Genomic DNA, 20,230 nt, shown 5'->3' with positions numbered 1-20,230 from the left:
GTTATTGAACAGAATTATCGAAATATATTGAATTCTGAAAAGTATTCTCTACAGTAGAAAGTACTTTCACTATAGTAAAATTCTTGACAGACGTCTTTGCAGAGGTGATGTACAAGTTTTTATTAGTTTCAGTATATTTATGGGGTACACTAATGTTATACTCCCTGTGTCAGAAAAGTTCCAGGGCAGGTTTTTTTCAAAAAAATAGGACATTACACTTGCCATGTAAGCATCCTAGCTCCAATCAAAGTAGTCCCGTTTGCTATCTATGCACAGTTGCTAACTTTTCTAGTGGTCTTAGAAGCAAGCAGGGAAATTTTCGACTGAGATGCTGTAACGTCATTTCTCACAGCCCGCTGGATGTCTGGATATCTTGATGAAGCTTTCCTTTCAATCGCCTTTTCATTCGCAGGAACAAGAAAAAATTGCAAGGCGAGAGGTCGGGCCAATATGGCGGATCTGGGATGGCAACAACAGAATGTCTGGCCACATACTCGCTAACAGATAAAGCTGTATGAGGTCTTGTATCGTCATTCAGTAAGAACTAGTCCTGAGAATTCCACAAATCAGGGTGGCTATGGCGAATAGCTTGGCGCAGGCATTTCAAGACTTCGATGTAAAGATTTTGGTTCACTGTTTGGGCTGGACAAACGTACTCATGGTGCAATTACCCTTTACTATCAAAGAATGCGACCAACATTGTCTTTGCTCTCGAAGGTTGTCGTCTGACGTTTTTCAAAACTGGTGATCCAGGATTCCGCCGTTCATCACTTTGGCACTTCGTGTAAGGGTCATACCGGTAGGACTAACTTTCATTCCCAGCAATAATCTTTGACAGAAATGTGGGATCAGGTCTGACTCTATTCAGTAGTTGAGCTGAAATTCTTTAGGCTTTTGCAGTAAGTTTTCGTTTCCCTAAATCTTCGTGTAAAATTTTATGATACCCATCACGATTCAAATTAAATTCTTTTGATATCGCACGCACAATTACATGACTGTCTTCTTCAATGACTGCTTTAGCCGCTCGACGTATGCATCAGTATATGCTGTAGATGGACGACCATCTCTGGGATCGTCTTGGACTCGATCTCTGCCCTCACGAAACCTTTCTTGCCACTCGAAACATGACTTCTCGAAAGTGTCTGGCCCCCATACGCTTGCTTAATCATTGTCCACGTTCCACTAGGGCTTATCCCGAGCTTAACGCAGAACTTAATGTTCACTCTTTGCTCACAATCAGCATCCATTGTGCCACCGTAACTAATGCGTCAAGAAGCCAAACAGTGTGTTGCAAAGCATAGCGCTGTCACCTAGTGAGTTTGCGCGGAAACATGGCCAAGGTCATTTCAAGGACACGCACATACCAGATAACATAAAAGCAACATTTCTCCTTTTTAATATTGCAATGCAGAAATTAAAAAACTGGCAATGAAATTTTTTTGACAAAGAGAGTATGTTTGGGGATTATGTGTATGTGTAGCTACAGTCTCAGTTCTTGGATTTTTCTATTAGCAATTGTGCGAGATCATCTTTCTTCCGTATCTGACAGTTCACATTTTGTACGAGTTGTTTACATCCTCTCGACAGCTAAAAAAGAAAACAGTTACCTTCTGCACGGCGGCTACCTTTTAAAAGTGCTCGAAAGCATAAGACCCCGTCTATAAGCAAATGCACTGCTGGCCACTAAAATTCAGACAACAGGAAGGACAGTGAATTAATGATTAAATTTGTAAGTGATGTGCAGATAGTGGATAGAGGTTGCGAAATTTCGTACACAGAGCTGACATCTCTGCAAGCAACGACGGCTCTAACCCGGATTGGCTTCTAGTCGAATTCAGCTTGCATGACAGATACGTATGTGTTATTCTATCCTGCTTCAGTTGTATACCAGAGTTCATCAGCTGTAAGAGATGGCGAGACGTGTTGTGCCAGTCTCTCACTGGCTCATGATCACATGTTTTCAGTGAATGAGACATGTGGAGAATGCACTGTTAAAGCCAATAGCCAAACCCCATCTGTATCGAGGAAGGTCAGGACAGCACGGACTACATGCGGTGTGGAGTTATCTTGCTGGAAGATGAACGTCATAGAGATCTCGAAGATAGTGCACAGCCAACAGCCGTAACACGTCCGAAATGTAACCCTTCTGTCCAAATTATCGACTATGGGAACCAGAAGTAACCGTACTGCGTTCCCAATGAATCCCATTTCATCACACTAGGTGCTTGGCCCGCATGATGTTGACTAATGCAATCCGTGAACGTTCGCTCTTCTCAGAGACTTCACTCGCGGATACGCCAATTGTGATGACGTACACATGACTGGGACTCGCCTGAAAAGACGACTGCTTTTGAAAGTACTCTTGTGGAGACAGGTGGCTGTATTTTTTATGATCTTGTACCCTAGTACATGAATGGATTAGACCACTTTCACAACCGGAATTTATGTTGCTAGCAGATGACATCATTTGTTTCTCGATGGCCAGTCTCTTCTTTGGCAACCAGTGTTCATATTACTAGTAGATGACATCACTTGCATCTAAATGGCTAAGCTTATTATATTGTACTGTTGGCAGTTATAGTATGTGAAGACTGGTTTTTGTGACACTTCAAATGGCTCTGAGCACTATGGGACTTAACATCTATGGTCATCAGTCCCCTAGAACTTAGAACTACTTAAACCTAACTAACCTAAGGACATCACACAACACCCAGTCATCACGAGGCAGAGAAAATCCCTGACCCCGCCGGGAATCGAACCCGAGAACCCGGGCGCAGGAAGCGAGAACGCTACCGCACGACCACGAGCTGCGGACTTTGTGACACTGTCCTACATTTCTGAACGTGCTGAATGAGGTAATATGCGCCAATTATTTTGCATTTTCTGCGATCGCTAATATTAGCGCAACATGCATAGATTAGATTATTCATATTGTGATTCATTATGTAAGCACATTTTTGATTAGGTAATATTTGTCGTAGTAGCTGTCTGACAATTGCCACACATGTGTTCAAGAAACAGTCAGACCAGAATATGAAATGCATCACATGTTCATTCCTTAAGAAAATTTAGCCAACATAGCGAAACAGTAATTTGTTTCCATGGTTGTGCCAAGGGGATGGTTAACGAAAATGCTGTTTAAGAGAGGCATGGATTTTCATGCAAATTTTAATTCATTGACGGTTGCTATTTTCTTAGTTAAAATATAAGCATAATTTTGCAATAGGTTTTGATTCATTTTATCTCGAACTTCAATATTTCCTTTTGGCAATTAAAACAATTCCTAGCATAGCTGTCCTTACACTCACTGCACAGTCAGGACATTTGTTTCATTAGCATGCAAACACCCATTGTACGTTAGCGTGACTTATTTAATAGCCATTGCATAGCAGATCTTTACACAAGCGGGTCCACAGCAAACTAATGTATTTCAGATATTGTTTCAGAGCAGAGCAGATTTTTGATCACTCAGTTAATGTCTGATTTCTGTGCCATGCCGAATAGTTCATTGGTGTGTTTATGGAGCAAAGAACATTCATCTGTTTCTGCATAATTCAAAAGTAGTATCAGCAACCGCACGTGTGTCTAGCATACAACAGCTAAAATTGCAAAGTCTTGATTGTCGAAGGGCAAGTTATTCAAAAATGGCTCTGAGCAGTATGGGACTTAACTTCTGAGGTAATCATTCCCCTAGAACTTAGAACTACTTAAACCTAACTTACCTAAGGACAACACACACACACACACACACCACACACACACACCCATGCCCAAGGCAGGATTCGAACCTGCGACCGTAGTGGTAGAGCGGTTCCAGACTGTAGCGCCCAGAACGCAAGTTATTGAGTAATGTCTTTACCACTAATTACTTCTTATGAGTGATCGGTAGCTATTAAAGCCAAGAAAGATTGTTAATTACCGTTTTCAGTTTAAAATGCCATTAGTTAATGACATCCATCTTGTGGGCGGGTACAAATTTTCTTAACGTTTAGTAAGGCCAAGTGCTTCGTTAATTTTTTCTGATATTTCAGTTATACTTCGTTTGTGAACTGAACTTGTTACAGTGCCGAAATCAACGTTTCTTCCTGGGAGATTAAAACTCGGGACCTTTGCATCAACGTTTCATTTCCCCGATTATTGTTTTATTTGCCCATAATCGTCAGCTACATTGTCTCACAGAGGAATGTTAGGGGATAATATCTTCCCTCCGTATGATAGACAGATATTAATTGAAACGAGTAAGTTTTTGTGTTCTATTCCTTACTTTTCATATATCTCATTGTTTATATACAGCTACCAGCTGAGAGATAGTTTATGTGTCTCAATGAAGCAAAAGAATAGTGCAGTTGTCCTCCAGATTCCAAACTTAACCAATGACCTCTGGAAAACAATATCAAATATTTTGCATGAAGACAAAGAGATGATGATCCAACAAAACTGAAAGTTGCCAAAAGCTGGAAAAGAGAAGGAACTGTGGTTATTGTCCCAACACACTCAACAGAATGACGGCATACAAGTATGTGAAATTTGATAAATGCAATTACTTACAGTATTGCAGGAAAATATAGTATGTAACTTTTTCATTGTGTGGATCTTTAGAAACTACACTAACGGAAAAAACCGCAACATTGAAAACTAATTAATGTAGAGTAATACAATTTTTGGAATACATTTGTCTAGGTAACATATTTAAGTGATTAACATTGCAAGATCACAGGCTAATGTACGTGCGAGATAAACCATTACAAATGTGAAATGCTGATACTTTAATAATCGGTGTAACCGATAGAATGTTGAATGCAAGCTTGCAAACGTGGATGGATTGTGTTGTGCAGGACTACGGAGTCAGTTTGTGGGATGGAGTCCCATCCCTGTTGCACATGGTCGGTCAATACAGGCAACAGAGGGACAGTTATGCTGGTTGTGGTTGACAATGGATTTGTCGTCCGATGATGTACAGTATGTGCTAGATTTGGGACAGATCTGATGATCGACCAGGCAAAGTTAACACGGCGATATTCTATAGAGCTTGTTAGGTTACAACAGCGGTATGTGCCCGAGCGTTATCTATTTAGAAAACACCTCGTGGAAGGCTATTAATGTACGGCAGCACAACAGGTCTACTCAGCAGATTTACGTACAGTTTTGCGATAATCAAGACAGGTACTGCTGCTATCATACGAAATCGCACCGCTGACCATAGCTCCAGCTGTAGGTCCAGTGTGTCCAGCATGCAGATAGGTTGGTTGAAGGCCCAACTGGCCTCCTTCTAACCAACACACGGCCATCACTGGCACCGAGGCAGAACCACCTTTCATCAGAAAACACAACAGACCTCCACTCTGTTTTCCAATGAGCTCTTACTTGACACCACTGACGTCGCAAATGGTGGCGGTTTGGTCAGAGTGTCTGGCTCGGAGTTATCCTGAAGTAATCGATTTGAAACAGTTCGTTGTGTCACTGTGACACCAAATGTTGCTCAGATTGCTGCTTCAAATGAAGTACGATGCGCCACAGTCATACGCCGAAAAAGATGGTCTTTTCTCTCGGTAGTGCCACGTGGCCGTCCAGAGCCCGGTCTTCTTGAGACAATACATTCTCGTGACCACCGCTGCCAGCAGTCATGTACTGAGCTACATTCCAGCCATGTCTTTCTGCGATATCGTAGAAGGGACATCCAGTTTTTCATGGCCATATTACAAGACCTGGTTGAAACTCAGTGAGGCGATGATAACGGCATCTTTGGCCCCTTAAAGGCATTCTTGAGTAATATCAGCTCACCACGTCCAATCTGAAAGGTAACTAACGCTCACGACCGTTACAGCGCGTATTTAAAGCAAACGTGATTTGCATCCTCATAGTGGCGCTACTAACGTCACTCTCATGTGACTGGCACGAAATTTTAATGGACATCATCTTTCAGATGTAGAAACAGCTCTTTCGTGGTGCTGTGATTTCTTCCGTCAGTGTATTTCGTTTGAAACACTAACATTTAATTTTGTGACCTTTGCCTTAGAATAATCAACCCTTTTAAAGTATTACATGTGAAAAACTAATACTTAATTTTGTAATTTTTGTATACTGTATTGCAATATATGATGTAAACACATAAAAAATATTGATATTAATATGTCATGAATATTTTAAATTGTTATTTATTTTCTATATTCACTAAAGTTACATAAAATGCAAAATTATGTTATCTTTGCTGGCAGACGCTACAGTTAGTACCAGTTTTTCATATGTAACCAACTAAGGAGAAATAAAGTTTCAGATAACAAGAATACAGTTACCAAATTCGCAGTACTAGTTTCAATATACGAATTTCACGTGCGACAGCTAGAGAATAAAAATCAGTAAATTCGTATGAACAGATTACAGCTACTAAATTTTCATTAGTAGTGACTTGGTCACATTTATAATGTTCAGTTCCATTCCATCGTAGAAAACTGAAACTCACATTACATTTAGAACGTTGTGCAGAATGTTACAGTCTATAAGCTATACACACAAATGTTACACATTGAGTCATAGAGGTTACACATTTAAGTTCAACAGAAATGTTACACTGTGTCCAGTGTTGTCACTGGTCCCACTATCGTCAGTGTGTCTCTCATCAATGGTCGCCATGACGACAGTTCGTTGTGCTCCACACTTCGTCGCACTGACCGTTTGGATACTGATCTTGCTGCAAACAAACTTGCTTCTAATTTGTACGCCTTCACAACCAATTGACATCTCGAAACACGCCAAATTGCTGTTGTAGGTGGTTGTAACTTCTGACTGGCAAGAGTTGATTTTGTAGAACTACGTTGGAAAGCGATTTGGAGTCGTACGCATCCGGAGGATTAATTTGTAGCTTAGCTTGAAACGTCTCTGCACGGTAATCACGAAATTATGCTTCGCAAATTCGAGAACAGAGAATGGTTTCCGCTGCGGAGTAACCATTTTGCAACGTGTGATGATAACCAAGCATACATAATACAACCGACATGTAGGGGTTATGAACATAAACTAGACACTGTATTCGTCCCTTCAATAACCGGGCCGTGGCGCAGTGATCGATAGTTCTCACAACAAAATTCTCTGTAATACGTTTATTCTTTTTGAAACACCTCGTTCTTCATGTTCTGTTACATGCCGTCGTAATGGTGTTCGTGTGATGAATTAATAGGGCAGTACGGTTTATAATCTATTCTGTTTGCTGATTGTTTGTGTGTGAGTGTGTGTGTGTGTGTGTGTGTGTGTGTGTTTGTAGCCATGCAACAGTTTTGAGTCTGAGGCGTTCAGCCATCGTCGCAGACACATGGAACTGAATGTTTAATTACATGAGCTGTCGTAAAACTTTATCGATTTCTAATGACTGGCAACACAAAGGACGCTCATGGCGACGGACATCTCATATCGGACCGCGATGGAGGGCGACAGCGTCAGTTCTGACGACGTCAACAGAGACGGATGGTGGAAGGCGACAACGCATACGGGCGAGGAGGATGACGAATCAGCATAGAACAGTGAACAGAACGGCACTAGCAACTCATCACGGTCGGAGTCTTCTGTTGTTGACAATTTCCTACGTCTTGGCATGGAACAATCATAGTCGAGGACTATGACAGCGTGTTTTAATTTTAATTAGCGGTGAAGAGGAAGATGGGTAGACCTATCATAATATCAATGGAGTAACTACAAACGCTGAGAATCCTTGCAGATAATGGAAGTAAAACGCCTTGGGAAATCGGAGAACTGAGAAAAGCCGCCAAGAACCTAAAGTAGACTAGATGGAGGAGGTGTATATACCACATGCAGAAGCGTCAAATTGTTACTAGCACTTCACAAAACTATGTAGCTCATGCTGAGAGGGTACCTAAATAGAAATCCTAAAACAGAAACAAAGATGTAACAATTACAAGAAGTATGGAAACGAGATATCTAACAGTATTTCTTGACGAACGTTGTAATTGCAGTATCATATATAAAGGGGGCAGACAGGAAAGTACAGATGTGGTGCATAAAATTATAAACATCGGTAATAGACATCTTTAACTTCTCTCGAAAAGAACCTGATCCATATCAACAATCTATATTGGCGTCCGTTCTTGTGTACAGTTGTTGTGTCTCAAAGATTACATGTTGTGAAACTAACTTAATTAATAATAAAAGTTAAACGAAGTGTGCTACTGAGATTAACGGGCGTCTAGTGTATGACACTGAATGGCGCATTGTTGGTATTCCTAGGAACGTGTCCATTAGCCTAAGACATCAAGAAAAAATTGACTTCTGTATTGGCTAAAGAAAGTCATTCAGACAGAAGTACAGAGGATACTTGTAACTGAAGCCAAAACGAAAACGTTAACAAACACAAGATCGCATATTACAGCTGTGGCAAGATGATGGAACACTTTACACACAGTGAAGAGAACATTAATCTCACGCTAAAATCAGGGAGAGACTGAAAATGAGATTCCTTCACCCGTCGAGCAAACTGATTACTTTACCTGACCCACCATAGTCCACATGCTATGTATCTGGACAAAGCCAAAAAGACAGATGAATGATAGCTGCATTTACAGCAGTGTGGGAGCAATCGTTGTAGGATTGAGTACTCTACGAAGATGCAACTGGTAATGTTCGTCAGGCATTAAGAGCACTGGACCCCAAAGCAACACTGAGGACGTGTCGACCTGGCGCATCTTGGACGGTCTTGCAGCCGCAGTATCCAGTACGGCCAAGGAGGACTTCAGGAAGCATTTACATGCTACTATCCCGGCAAGACAACATTCCACATAGGTGAGAGAAGGTGGCTGAGGTTGGCGACCACTGAATGGAACGGTTTTCAAGACTGCCCATCGCATTGGTGCAAGTAAGTACCATAATGTGGATTCTAACGAGCTACGGTGAACAGTGGAATTGATTGTCACAATGGAAACGCTGCTGACGTGTTGTCCTACGGTGAAGGTATCCAACAGACAATGGCTGTTGACCAGGATAGTTTGAATGCGGAAACAGTGGCGGAAACAGTCTTCTATAGTAAGATGTACCGTACAAAATGAATAGAAACAGAAATATAACGCTTTTACTAATATAATCTGTAGTCAAACAGTAATATTAGTAACTGGGTCACTGATTAAGTGCTTAATAGAAGCTCTGTAGTGGTAGAAAGCAGTTCTTTTATCTTTTCTTGTTTCTGTGTTGTAGTATTAGGTTTTTTATAGCATTGTTATGGAATTAGGTCCCTGTTTTTCTTCGTAATGTTTGTATCACGTAAAAATAGTTATTACATAAACTTGTCATTACACACAAAAATATCCGTTGTATGGGCTGCGTCAGCGTTCCAGATAATAGGCTTTGATCGTAAAGAACTGATAAAATTATCCGCCATGTTGAAACCACATCCTCTCGTGGACAAAAAAGACGTACAGTCTCCAGCAACTGTGACACCTACCTCGAATGAACAACAGATAACGTCCAATATTCAAAATGGGTGTTGGCAAGTAGTATCCTGTTAGTTATTGCTGAATAAACTTAGCGAACGACTTGATAGAGAACAAGTGCTGGTGATCTGAGACGAAAGTAGCGTATGAAGTTCCATAACTTCAGACATATCAATTGCTGCAGTTAAAAAAGTTAAAAACCCCATCACTGTTGAAAGAGACCTCATCTGTGAAAACAATTTGAAGTGTACAAAGTTCGGTACTGCAGTACGGCGTTGGGTAATCCCTTGACAGATCTCAGTTCTGGGTCCACTGCTTACACGTCCTTTTTGATAGCAATGTAACTGTTGCTCCACCGGCGCTGTCTGCACTATATTCTGCTTACCTTCTCCAACAGGGTTTAACACCTTCTCCTGTTTTTGTGTACAAATAGTTCTTTATCAAGAACATCATTAGGCAGTTGATTGTTATGAAACGTAGCCAGTCTTGAAAGTATTACGTTCAAGATTTCATGCAGAAACTATATACTACTATCTTAGCTATAATAACGGTCTCGTCTGTCTCTGACACTGGAAAGTGACGGCTTGTTTACTTTACTTACTTTCACCTTATTATCTCCTACGCTGTTATATTTTGGGGCAACTCTGTGCACACACCAAAAATATTTTATCCCAGGAAAGGAAATGGTGGTCAAACTGCTCTGAGGTGATAGTTCACAAACATCTTGTATGTCATTATTCAGTTGTCTCAAAAACCTAACTCTTCCTTCCTGTACATATGTTCCATCATGGCATTTATTGTAGACAATATTGGCTGCTTAGAAAAACATTGGCTGTCTAATGTCAGTTTGCTTGCTTGCCATTTTACCTTCATTGTTTCTAATTCTAAGTGAGTGCAATACGACAGATCTGGTATAGGCTGCATTGTTGCCAGATATTCCTCTTGTCAGAAAGATTTATGAATCCCCTTCACATCGCCCCTTCCCCATCCCCTCTCAAAATCCTCTAGCCAAACTGTCGTATGAATAAATGGTGGCAAATTTAAAATCAGAGATGTTGGTTGAAGATACTGAGACAGCCTACATGGTTGTCAGATTTCCCAAGACGGTGATCCAACTGTGCTGTCATAATTTAAGATGGGGGGGGGCATCATGACAAATATGCCCTTAATGGTTCTGAAGGATTACCGCCCCCCCCCCCCCCGCCTCCCCCCCCCCCCCAACTAATCCCTCTCGTCAAGATCAAAGTGAAGCGCACACTCATTCACACATACCTACACCTAACACTGTGATTTATTATTACACGGTAAATTAAGGGGAGGGGGGGATGTCTACCATATCTGTGAGGTGACCGAGATGAGTTATTATTAGAAAAAAACGTAAACAGTATGACAGATATAACCCTGCGGTATCCGTGAGAGACTTTTTTTAAAACATAATGCACTTTTGTTAAGTAACAATTACACTGTGGAGGTGTAGGGTTCATTTTTTTAAAATAAGGTCCCCTATTGCTATCCCCTCACTACTGTATCACTTAATAACAAATCAGTCGTAAGTGTGTACAAGGACCTGTGTATCCACTTGACCAGGAACTTGAGGAGATTAATTGGGACAGTGGGGGATCCTGGGGGATCCTTCAGAAGCATCAAGGACAAGTGAGCTAGTGCCACCATCTTGGACCGCCAACTTCATAGCTCCACCATCCTGAATCGCCATATTAGGAAAAATCAGACAACAGTGCAGGTTGTGCCACTATCCCCAACCAATAGGGCAGCAGTCTGTCTCTGATTTGAAATTTCCCACCATGCAATAAAAATGGTCTAGAGGATTGTGAAAGGGAAAAGGGGTCATACACCATTCTGAAATGGTGGAGATCTGGCAGTAATGCAGCCTGTCCTGCAACAGACATAACCTCCTTACTTTCATAAAACCACACCATTCATGTGGCCGTCACTCACATCTTATTTTCAGTCATACTCCCTATGACAATAGATAAAAGATCGATAGTGTACTTATTCGAAAAGACATGCATATTGTGAAATAAAAGAGACATTATTTGAGGAGCACTCTCTACTTCATTGATTACATTAATAGTGTAGTTCCTAACACAACTCATGATGTATATCGGACCTTAAGACACAACACGTCCAGTCATCTCGAAAGTTTGTGATTCACTGCTTTAAAGATGGTGTTCGTTCAAGGAGTTGTCAGTGACCTATACCGGACTATGGAATCTGATAAGTAAGTCTGCAACGTCATCAAGTTAGACCATAATGAACACACCCATGCAGTGCAAAAGTATCTATCAGGTGCGGACATTACGCGTCACTCTAACTTGTCACGGACTAAAACCTTTTTAATGTGTTGTTCTTCTTCAGAGGACAGAGCATGACACAATGATATTCGCAATAAAAAGATGTTGCCTGGATCGTCAATAGAAGAGACCACATCTACAACAGAGCTAGTGCATTACGTCATTATCTTCCATTCATTGGTGGCAATGTGACGATCCCTTCATCGTTTAAAGAGTGTATTTCCTCGATAGTGTGATGTATGGACCTAGCTGGATAAGTGCAGATTTCTCCTAGCACATGTAATTATGCCGTTTAAAAAAGTGTACGTTTCGAAGTAAATGGCTGAGAAATAATTTTTCCAGGTGTTTGGAAGATTCCCTTACTAAAGAGATGTCCGTCAGAAACAATAATGTGCAATGTTTGACTTTTCACGGGACATGGAGCAAAATCGAACACTCACCAAGCCCCAGAATGGCACCGCACAAGAAGCTCGTAAACCGCCTCGCTGCCTCCTGCTGTCGCTGACCACCTGCATCAAAAGAAAGTCCATCAAGAGCATTTCAGCATTTTTTGAAACTAGCTTTGCACTTTCAAATACTGCATGGAATGAGACAAGGTTGTGTTTCTACCGTTACATTACATCTACATCTACATTTATACTCCGCAAGCCACCCAAAGGTGTGTGGCGGAGGGCACTTTACGTGCCACTGTCATTACCTCCCTTTTCTGTTCCAGTCGCGTATGGTTCGCGGGAAGAACGACTGTCGGAAAACTTCTGTGCGCGCTCGAATCTCTCTAATTTTACATTCGTGGTCTCCTCGGGAGGTATAAGTAGGCGGAAGCAATATATTCGATACCTCATCCAGAAATGCACCCTCTCGAAACCTGGACAGCAACCTACACCACGATGCAGAGCGCCTCTCTTCCAGAGTCTGCCACTTGAGTTTGCTAAACATTTCCGTAACGCTATCACGCTTACCAAATAACCCTGTGACGAAACGCGCCGCTCTTCTTTGGACTTTCTCTATCTCTGTCAACCCGACCTGGTACGGATCCCACACTGATGAGCAATACTCAAGTATAGGTCGAACGAGTGTTTTGTAAGCCACCTCCTTTGTTGACGGACTACATTTTCTAAGGACTTTCCCAATGAATCTCAACCTGGTACCCGCCTTACCAACAATTAATTTTATATGATCATTCCACTTCAAATCGTTCCGCACACACACTCCCAGATATTTTACAGAAGTAACTGCTACTAGTTTGTTCCGCTATCATATAATCATACAATAAAGGATCCTTCTTTCTATGTATTCGCAATACATTACATTTGTCTATGTTAAGGGTCAGTTGCCACTCCCTGCACCAAGTGCCTATCCGCTGCAGATCTTCCTCCATTTCGCTACAATTTTCTAATGCTGCAACTTCTCTGTATACTACAGCATCATCCGCGAAAAGCCGCATGGAACTTCCGACTCTATCTTATTGTGAAAAGCAATGGTCCCATAGCATTCCCCTGTGGCACACCAGAGGTTACTTTAACGTCTGTAGACGTCTCTCCATTGAGAACAACATGCTGTGTTTGTTTGCTAAAAACTCTTCAATCACCCCTTACGGCTGGTCTGATATTCCGTAGGCTCTTACTTTGTTTATCAGGCGACAGTGCGGAACTGTATCGAACGCCTTCCGGAAGTCAAGGAAAATATCATCTACCTGGGAGCCTGTATCTAATATTTTCTGGGTCTCATTAAGAAATAAAGCGAGTTGGGTCTCACACGATAGCTGTTTCCGGAATCCATGTTGATTCCTACAGAGTAGATTCTGGGTTTCTAAAAATGACATGATACCCGAGCAAAAAACATGTTCTAAAATTCTACAACAGTTCGATGTCAGAGATATAGGCCTATAGTTTTGCGCATCTGCTCGACGACCTTTCTTGAAGACTGGGACTACCTGTGCTCTTTTCCAATCATTTGGAACCTTCCGTTCCTCTAGAGACTTGCGGTACACGGCTTTAGAAGGGGGGCAAGTACTTTCGCGTACTCTGTGTAGAATCGAATTGGTATCCCGTCAGGTCCAGTGGACTTTCCTCTGTTGAGTGATTCCAGTTGCTTTTCTATTCCTTGGACACTTATTTCAATGTCAGCCATTTTTTCGTTTGTGCGAGGATTTAGAGAAGGAATTGCAGTGCGGTCTTCCTCTGTGAAACAGCTTTGGAGAAAGGTGTTTAGTATTTCAGCTTTACGCGTGTCATCCTCTGTTTCAATGCCATCATCATCCCTGAGTGTCTGGATATGCTGTTTCGAGCCACTTACTGATTTAACGTAAGACCAGAACTTCCTAGGATTTTCTGTCAAGTCGGTACATAGAATTCTACTTTCGAATTCACTGAACGCTTCACGCATAGCCCTCCTTACGCTAACTTTGTTTAGCTTCTGTTTGTCTGAGAGGTTTTGGCTGCGTTTAAACTTGCAGTCAAGCTCTCTTTGCTTTCGCAGTAGTTTCCTAATTTTGTTGTTGAACCACGGTGGGTTTTTCCCGTCCCTCACAGTTTTACTCGGCACGTACCTGTCTAAAACGCATTTACGATTGCCTCGAACTTTTTCCATAAACACTCAACATTGTCAGTGTCGGAACAGAAATTTCCGTTTTAATCTGTTAGGTAGTCTGAAATCTGCCTTCTATTACTCTTGCTAAACAGATAAACCTTCCTCCCTTTTTTTATATTCCTATTTACTTCCATATTCAGGGATGCTGCAACGGCCTTATGATCACTGATTCCCTGTACTGCACTTACAGAGTCGAAAAGTTCGGGTATGTTTGTTATCAGTAGGTCCAAGATGTTATCTCCACGAGTCGGTTCACTGTTTAATTGCTCGAGGTAATTTTCGGATAGTGCACTCAATATAATGTCACTCGATGCTCTGTCCCTACCACCTCTCCTAAACATCTGAATGTCCCAGTCTATATCAGGTAAATTGGAATCTCCACCTAAGATTATAACATGCTGAGAAAATTTATGTGAAATGTATTCCAGATTTTGTTTCAGTTGTTCTGCCACTAATGCTACTGAGTCGGGAGGTCGGTAAAAGGAGCCAATTATTAACCTAGCTCGGTTGTTGAGTGTAACCTCCACCCATAATAATTCACAAGAACTATCCATTTCTACTTCACTACAGGATAAACTACTACTAACAGCGACAAACACGCCACCAGCGGTTGCATGCAATCTATCCTTTCTAAACACTGTCTGTGCCTTTGTAAAAATTTTGGCAGAATTTATCTCTGGCTTCAGCCAGCTTTCTGTACCTATAACGATTTCAGCTTCGGTGCTTTCTATCAGCACTTGAAGTTCCGGTACTTTACCAATGCAGCTTCGACAGTTTACAATTACAATACTGATTGCTGCTTGGTCCCCACATGACCTGACTTTGCCCCGCACCCTTTGAGGCTGTTGCCCTTTCTGTACTTGCCCAAGGCCATCTAACCTAAAAAACCGCCCAGTCCACGCCACACAACCCCTGCTACCCATGTAGCTGCCTGCTGCGTGTAGTGGACTCCTGACCTATCCAGCGGAACCCGAAACCCCACCACCCTATGGTGCAAGTCGAGGAATCTGCAGCCCACATGGTCGCAGAACCGTCTCAGCCTCTGATTCAGACCCTCCACTTTGCTCTGTACCAAAGGTCCGCAGTCAGTCCTGTCGACGATGCTGCAGATGGTGAGCTCTGCTTTCATTCCGCTAGCGAGACTGGCAGTCTTCACCAAATCAGATAGCTGCCGGAAGCCAGAGAGGATTTCCTCCGATCCATAGCGACACACATCATTGGTGCCGACATGAGCGACCACCTGCAGATGGGTGCACCCTGTACCCTTCATGGCATCCGGAAGGACCTTTTCCACATCTGGATTGACTCCCCCCAGTATGCACACGGAGTGCACATTGGTTTTCTTCCCCTCTCTTGCTGCCATATCCCTAAGGGGCCCCATTACGCGCCTGACGTTGGAGCTCCCAACTACCAGTAAGCCCACCCTCTGCGACCGCCCGGATCTTACACACTTAGGGGCAACCTCTGGAACAGGACAAGCAGCCATGTCCGGCCGAAGATCAGTATCAGCCAGAGACAGAGCCTGAAACCGGTTCGTCAGACAAACAGAAGAGGCCTTCCGTTCAGCCCTCCAGAATGTCTTTCGCCCCCTGCCACACCTCGAGACGACCTCCCACTCTACCATGGGTGAGGGGTCAGCCTCAATGTGGGCAGTATCCCGGGCAACCACAGCTGTAGTCCGATCGGGGGATGCGTGGGACGAGCTGGCCGTCCCCGACAAACCCCCATCCTGACCCCCACAGTGATGCCCATTGGCAACAGCCTCAAACTGTGTGACACTGCCTGAAGCTGGGAGCGAAGGGATGCCAACTCAGCCCACATCCGAACACAGCAGTTGGAGTCCCTATCCATGCTAAAAACTGTTGTGCAAAGAACGTCTGAACTAATCTATTGAGAGCACATACAACTCGACAAAAAAATTTTAAACGGTTATTAAAATACAAGATTGCCTAGTAAATGCAGTAATGCTGCTACTTGCGCACTGCTGACACACTGCTCGGCGTCGGAAGGAGACTACACGATTTTACACTATTCAGGTACTAAATTGCGATGCTACAACTCTCAAATACTATAATACTCCCGAAATTTATGAATTAAACAATGCAGGTACCCAAAAACGCGCAAAGAAATTAAGAATTAAACTATGTAACAAATAAGTGAGCTAAGAGTATACGACTTGCTGCTGGCAGCTGCTTATCCAACGAGGGCAGGGAGCGAATGTCTAATCTAAATAAGAAAAACCTAGTTGTAGCCTAATGATAATGTCTCATTTAAGTAAGAAAAATCTATTGTATCCTTCGTCAGCCTAAGCACATAAAAAGTGAGTCCATCATAATGTAACAAACTTTCAGGAATAATGGTAAAAGTTAAATGTATCAATTTGAGGTAAGGGATCCTGCTATAGAAACTGCTGAGTCGAAAGTTATAAGCGAAAATCGTTCTGGTATATCTCTGACATTGGACCTCTTCTACTGCAGAATCTTTGCTTTCCATGTTTTGAGAGGAGGTGGTTGGGTCAAAACAAGAAAAATACATCTAGTAAAAACTGGCTTTAAAGTGCATACCTTAATAGGTATGCACTTGTTTATCTTTGTTACTGTGTAACATATTTCTCTACAAAAAAAAAAAAAAAGAAAAAAACAGATCATGACGCTTAAGGTACCGGTACACATTTTAGAGTCAGTGTTTATTAGTCAATTTTTTCTTTTTTTTCCATACCACCTTCTCCCTAAACATGGAAAGTAAAGAGCCTGCACTAGAAGTCCACTGTCAGAGGCGTCAAAACAATTTCACTTGCAACTTTCGACTCCGTCGTTTCCGACCAGGGTCCTGTATATCAAACTGATACATTTACCCTTCTCCATCATCTCGGAAAGTTTGTAACATCATTATGGAATCACCCTTTATAACTTAAACAATTATTTTAAATTACAAATTAAAGGAAGAAATTAACAGGAAGAGTCCAACCTAGTGAGTTACCTCCAGCATTTCATGCCCAGAGGATCAAAGTGGTTTGCTATTCTAGATACACTTTATTCATAATATTTCTTCAGTCACATGAAATGCAGTTACTGCAGCTAGTAAGAGATTTTCAACTTTAATATTCATAACACTTCTTTCACTCTTTTTAAAAAAAGGAAAACAGAAATAAATGTAAGTTATATTCCATGATATTGCAGGTGGTCTATTTGCTAGCTGGAGAATGATCGGTATAGGAGGTGGTACTAATTTGTTTAACGAACGATCCTGACACTGGCCTGAAGCTATTTAGGCAATTAAGTTCAGTTCTAAATCACAATGGCTGGACAGTGATTTAGACCCCAAAAAGTATAGCGAATGAATGATTCACGTGTTCTGAACACATAAATAGATAATACGCAAAATAATAGTAACATTTCGAAGACTGTTGACTTTTGATTAGGTTTTTAAACAAATAATATAGTTAATGAGTCGCTTATTATCAGAATATGTTGCTGAAAACGGCGCTTCTTACATATTTTACTGAGACTTCTTGTTTTAATTTTATTAAAGTGCTTTGGGAAGTGTGATGGACATAGACGAATACTAAAAAAGAAGGAAAGAACATTAGTGTTTAAGGTTACGCCGATCGCGCAGTCATTAGAGACGGAGCACAAGGTCGGATTAGGGAAGGATGAGGAATGAAACTGACCATACCCTTTTCAAATTAAGTAACATGGTATGTGCCTGGAGCGATTCAGGAAAATTACGGGAAACTTAAATCTGGAAGGCAGGACGGGGATTTGAATCGCCGTCTCAAATGCGAGTCCAGTGTGCTTACCACTGCGCTATCTCGCTCAGCAGCTCAATACTGCAGAACTTTCCGTTTAATTCGATAAACTAATGTTTCTGAAAACTACAGTAACTAGAACGAATGGTCCGAATTAATCAATACTCAGACGAACTGCAGAACAGTGCACAATTGATGAGTGATTAAGGATGTAGAGAAAGAAAGAGACAGAGTGGGAGGGAGAGAACAAGTATCAGTACGCCAAGTCGATGTTAGAGAGTACAATATAAGCCAGATTCAACGGGGATGAATGATGTAAAACTGAAGATTCCGGAAATTTCTATATATAAATTCTAAGTATTCTTGCCGCATCAAATGGTGGCAAAACCTCAGTCTTCCGACGATCACCACCGTCGACTTCGTCAGGGGCAATTGACTGTCGTAACCGTTCTTATGGCTATATTTCATAGTCAACAGACGTGTTATGATTGGTCGACTAATAGACGTGTTGTGATTGGTCGGCATACTTCATCATTAAGTCATCATTATGTCAACGTCTGACTACTAGCGCCACTGTTCCAGTTGTTGTTGTGTTCTTCAGTCCTGAGACTGGTTTGATGCAGCTCTCCATGCCACTCTATCCTGTTCAAGCTTCTTCATCTCCCAGTACCTCCTGCAGCCTTCTGAATCTGCCTAGTGTACTCATCTCTTGGTCTCCGTCTACGATTTTTACCCTCCACGCTGCCCTCCAATGCTAAATTTGTGATCCCTTGATGCCTCAGAACATGTCCTACCAACCGGTCCCTTCTTCTTGTCAAGTTGTGCCACAAACTCCTCTTCTTCCCAATTCTATTCAATACCTCCTCATTAGTTACGTGATCTACCCATCTAATCTACAGCATTCTTCTGTAGCACCACATTTCGAAAGCTTCTATTCTCATACAGTAAAGCTGCATGCCCTCGGGAAAAATTACGGCTGTAGTATCCCCTTGCTTTCAGCTGTTCGCAGTACCACAACAGCAAGGCCGTTTTGGTCAGTGTTACAAGGCCAGATCAGTCAATCACCCAGACTGTTGCCCCTGCAACTACTGAAAAGGCTGCTACCCCTCTTCAGGAACCACACGTTTGTCTGGCCTCTCAACAGATACCCCTCCGTTGTGGTTGCACCTACGGTACGGCTATCTGTATCGTTGAGGCACGCAAGCCTCCCCACAAACGCAAGAGGGGAATAAATAATGTGGCGAATTGCTACATATCCTCTTAGTATCAACAGCTGGCTTCTGCGCATCAATCATATTATATCCGCTGTCCCAGCTGAACTTGGTCTCGCACATTTTAATTCCTGCAGCGTCTTTAGTAATATAATCCCAGTTTGTAGGAACGTAAGACAAGATTTTATTTTCATGAAAAGTTATAATGTGGTTATTTGGAGCCTTTGCTCTGCAACTGCTGATTTCTCATGTTCCCAATTTCTAACGTGCCGTTGGTGTTCTGCACAGTGGTCGCATCTGTAGGAGTCTTATAAGTAACAGGGATCCTGAGGTCAAGGTTGTTCTTAATCGGCAGGAAAGAAGGAGCACATCAGGTCGATCGTCACATAATGGTTTTCGCCTTCTCGTTTCTTGGACAATGGAAACTTTATATCTCGCGCCCCAAAGTCATTCGCTCAGAACACGTACTTCATATGTTTAATCTCGGAACCCTCGAGGTTCTTGTCAGAAACAGCTGTAGCTATGTATATCAATATATCTAAAACGGCTTTCTTCTGAATTGTATGGTGAAAACTCTGCTTGCTGTGATGTAAAACAGGCCGGCCGCTGTGGTCGAGCGGTTCTAAGCGCTTCAGTCCGGAACCGTGCTGCTGCTACGGTCGCAGGTTCGAATCCGGTCTCGGGCATGGATGTGTGTGACGTCATTAGGTTAGTTAGGTTTAAGTAGTTCTAAGTCTAGGGGACTGTTGACCTCAGGTGTTAAGTCCCATAGTGCTTAGAGCCATTTGATATAAAACAGAGTGCACGGGTTGCTCTGTTCAGAGTGGCCGTGCCTTCCTTCCAACTTCTATAGTACCAAAACATCTAAAAAACAGACCTTTCCTTTTCTTTCTCTCTCTCTCTCTTTCTCTCTCTCTCCCCCTCTCTCTCCCTCTCTCT

The 20,230-nt window shown here is 42.2% G+C and overlaps 1 protein-coding gene across 1 annotated transcript in view; it reads right to left on the bottom strand.

The window, feature by feature from the left end:
• Positions 1 to 20,230, bottom strand: part of LOC126088565 (protein sneaky) — a 371,958-nt gene that overhangs the window by 331,852 nt on the left and 19,876 nt on the right. The window lies entirely within an intron of this gene.

The sequence above is a fragment of the Schistocerca cancellata genome, chromosome 1 (genome assembly GCF_023864275.1).
Source record: "Schistocerca cancellata isolate TAMUIC-IGC-003103 chromosome 1, iqSchCanc2.1, whole genome shotgun sequence".
Classification (NCBI taxonomy): Eukaryota; Metazoa; Arthropoda; class Insecta; order Orthoptera; family Acrididae; genus Schistocerca; species Schistocerca cancellata.
The sequence above is the reverse complement of the archived record's forward strand: the minus strand, read 5'-3'. Positions and strand labels throughout refer to the sequence as shown.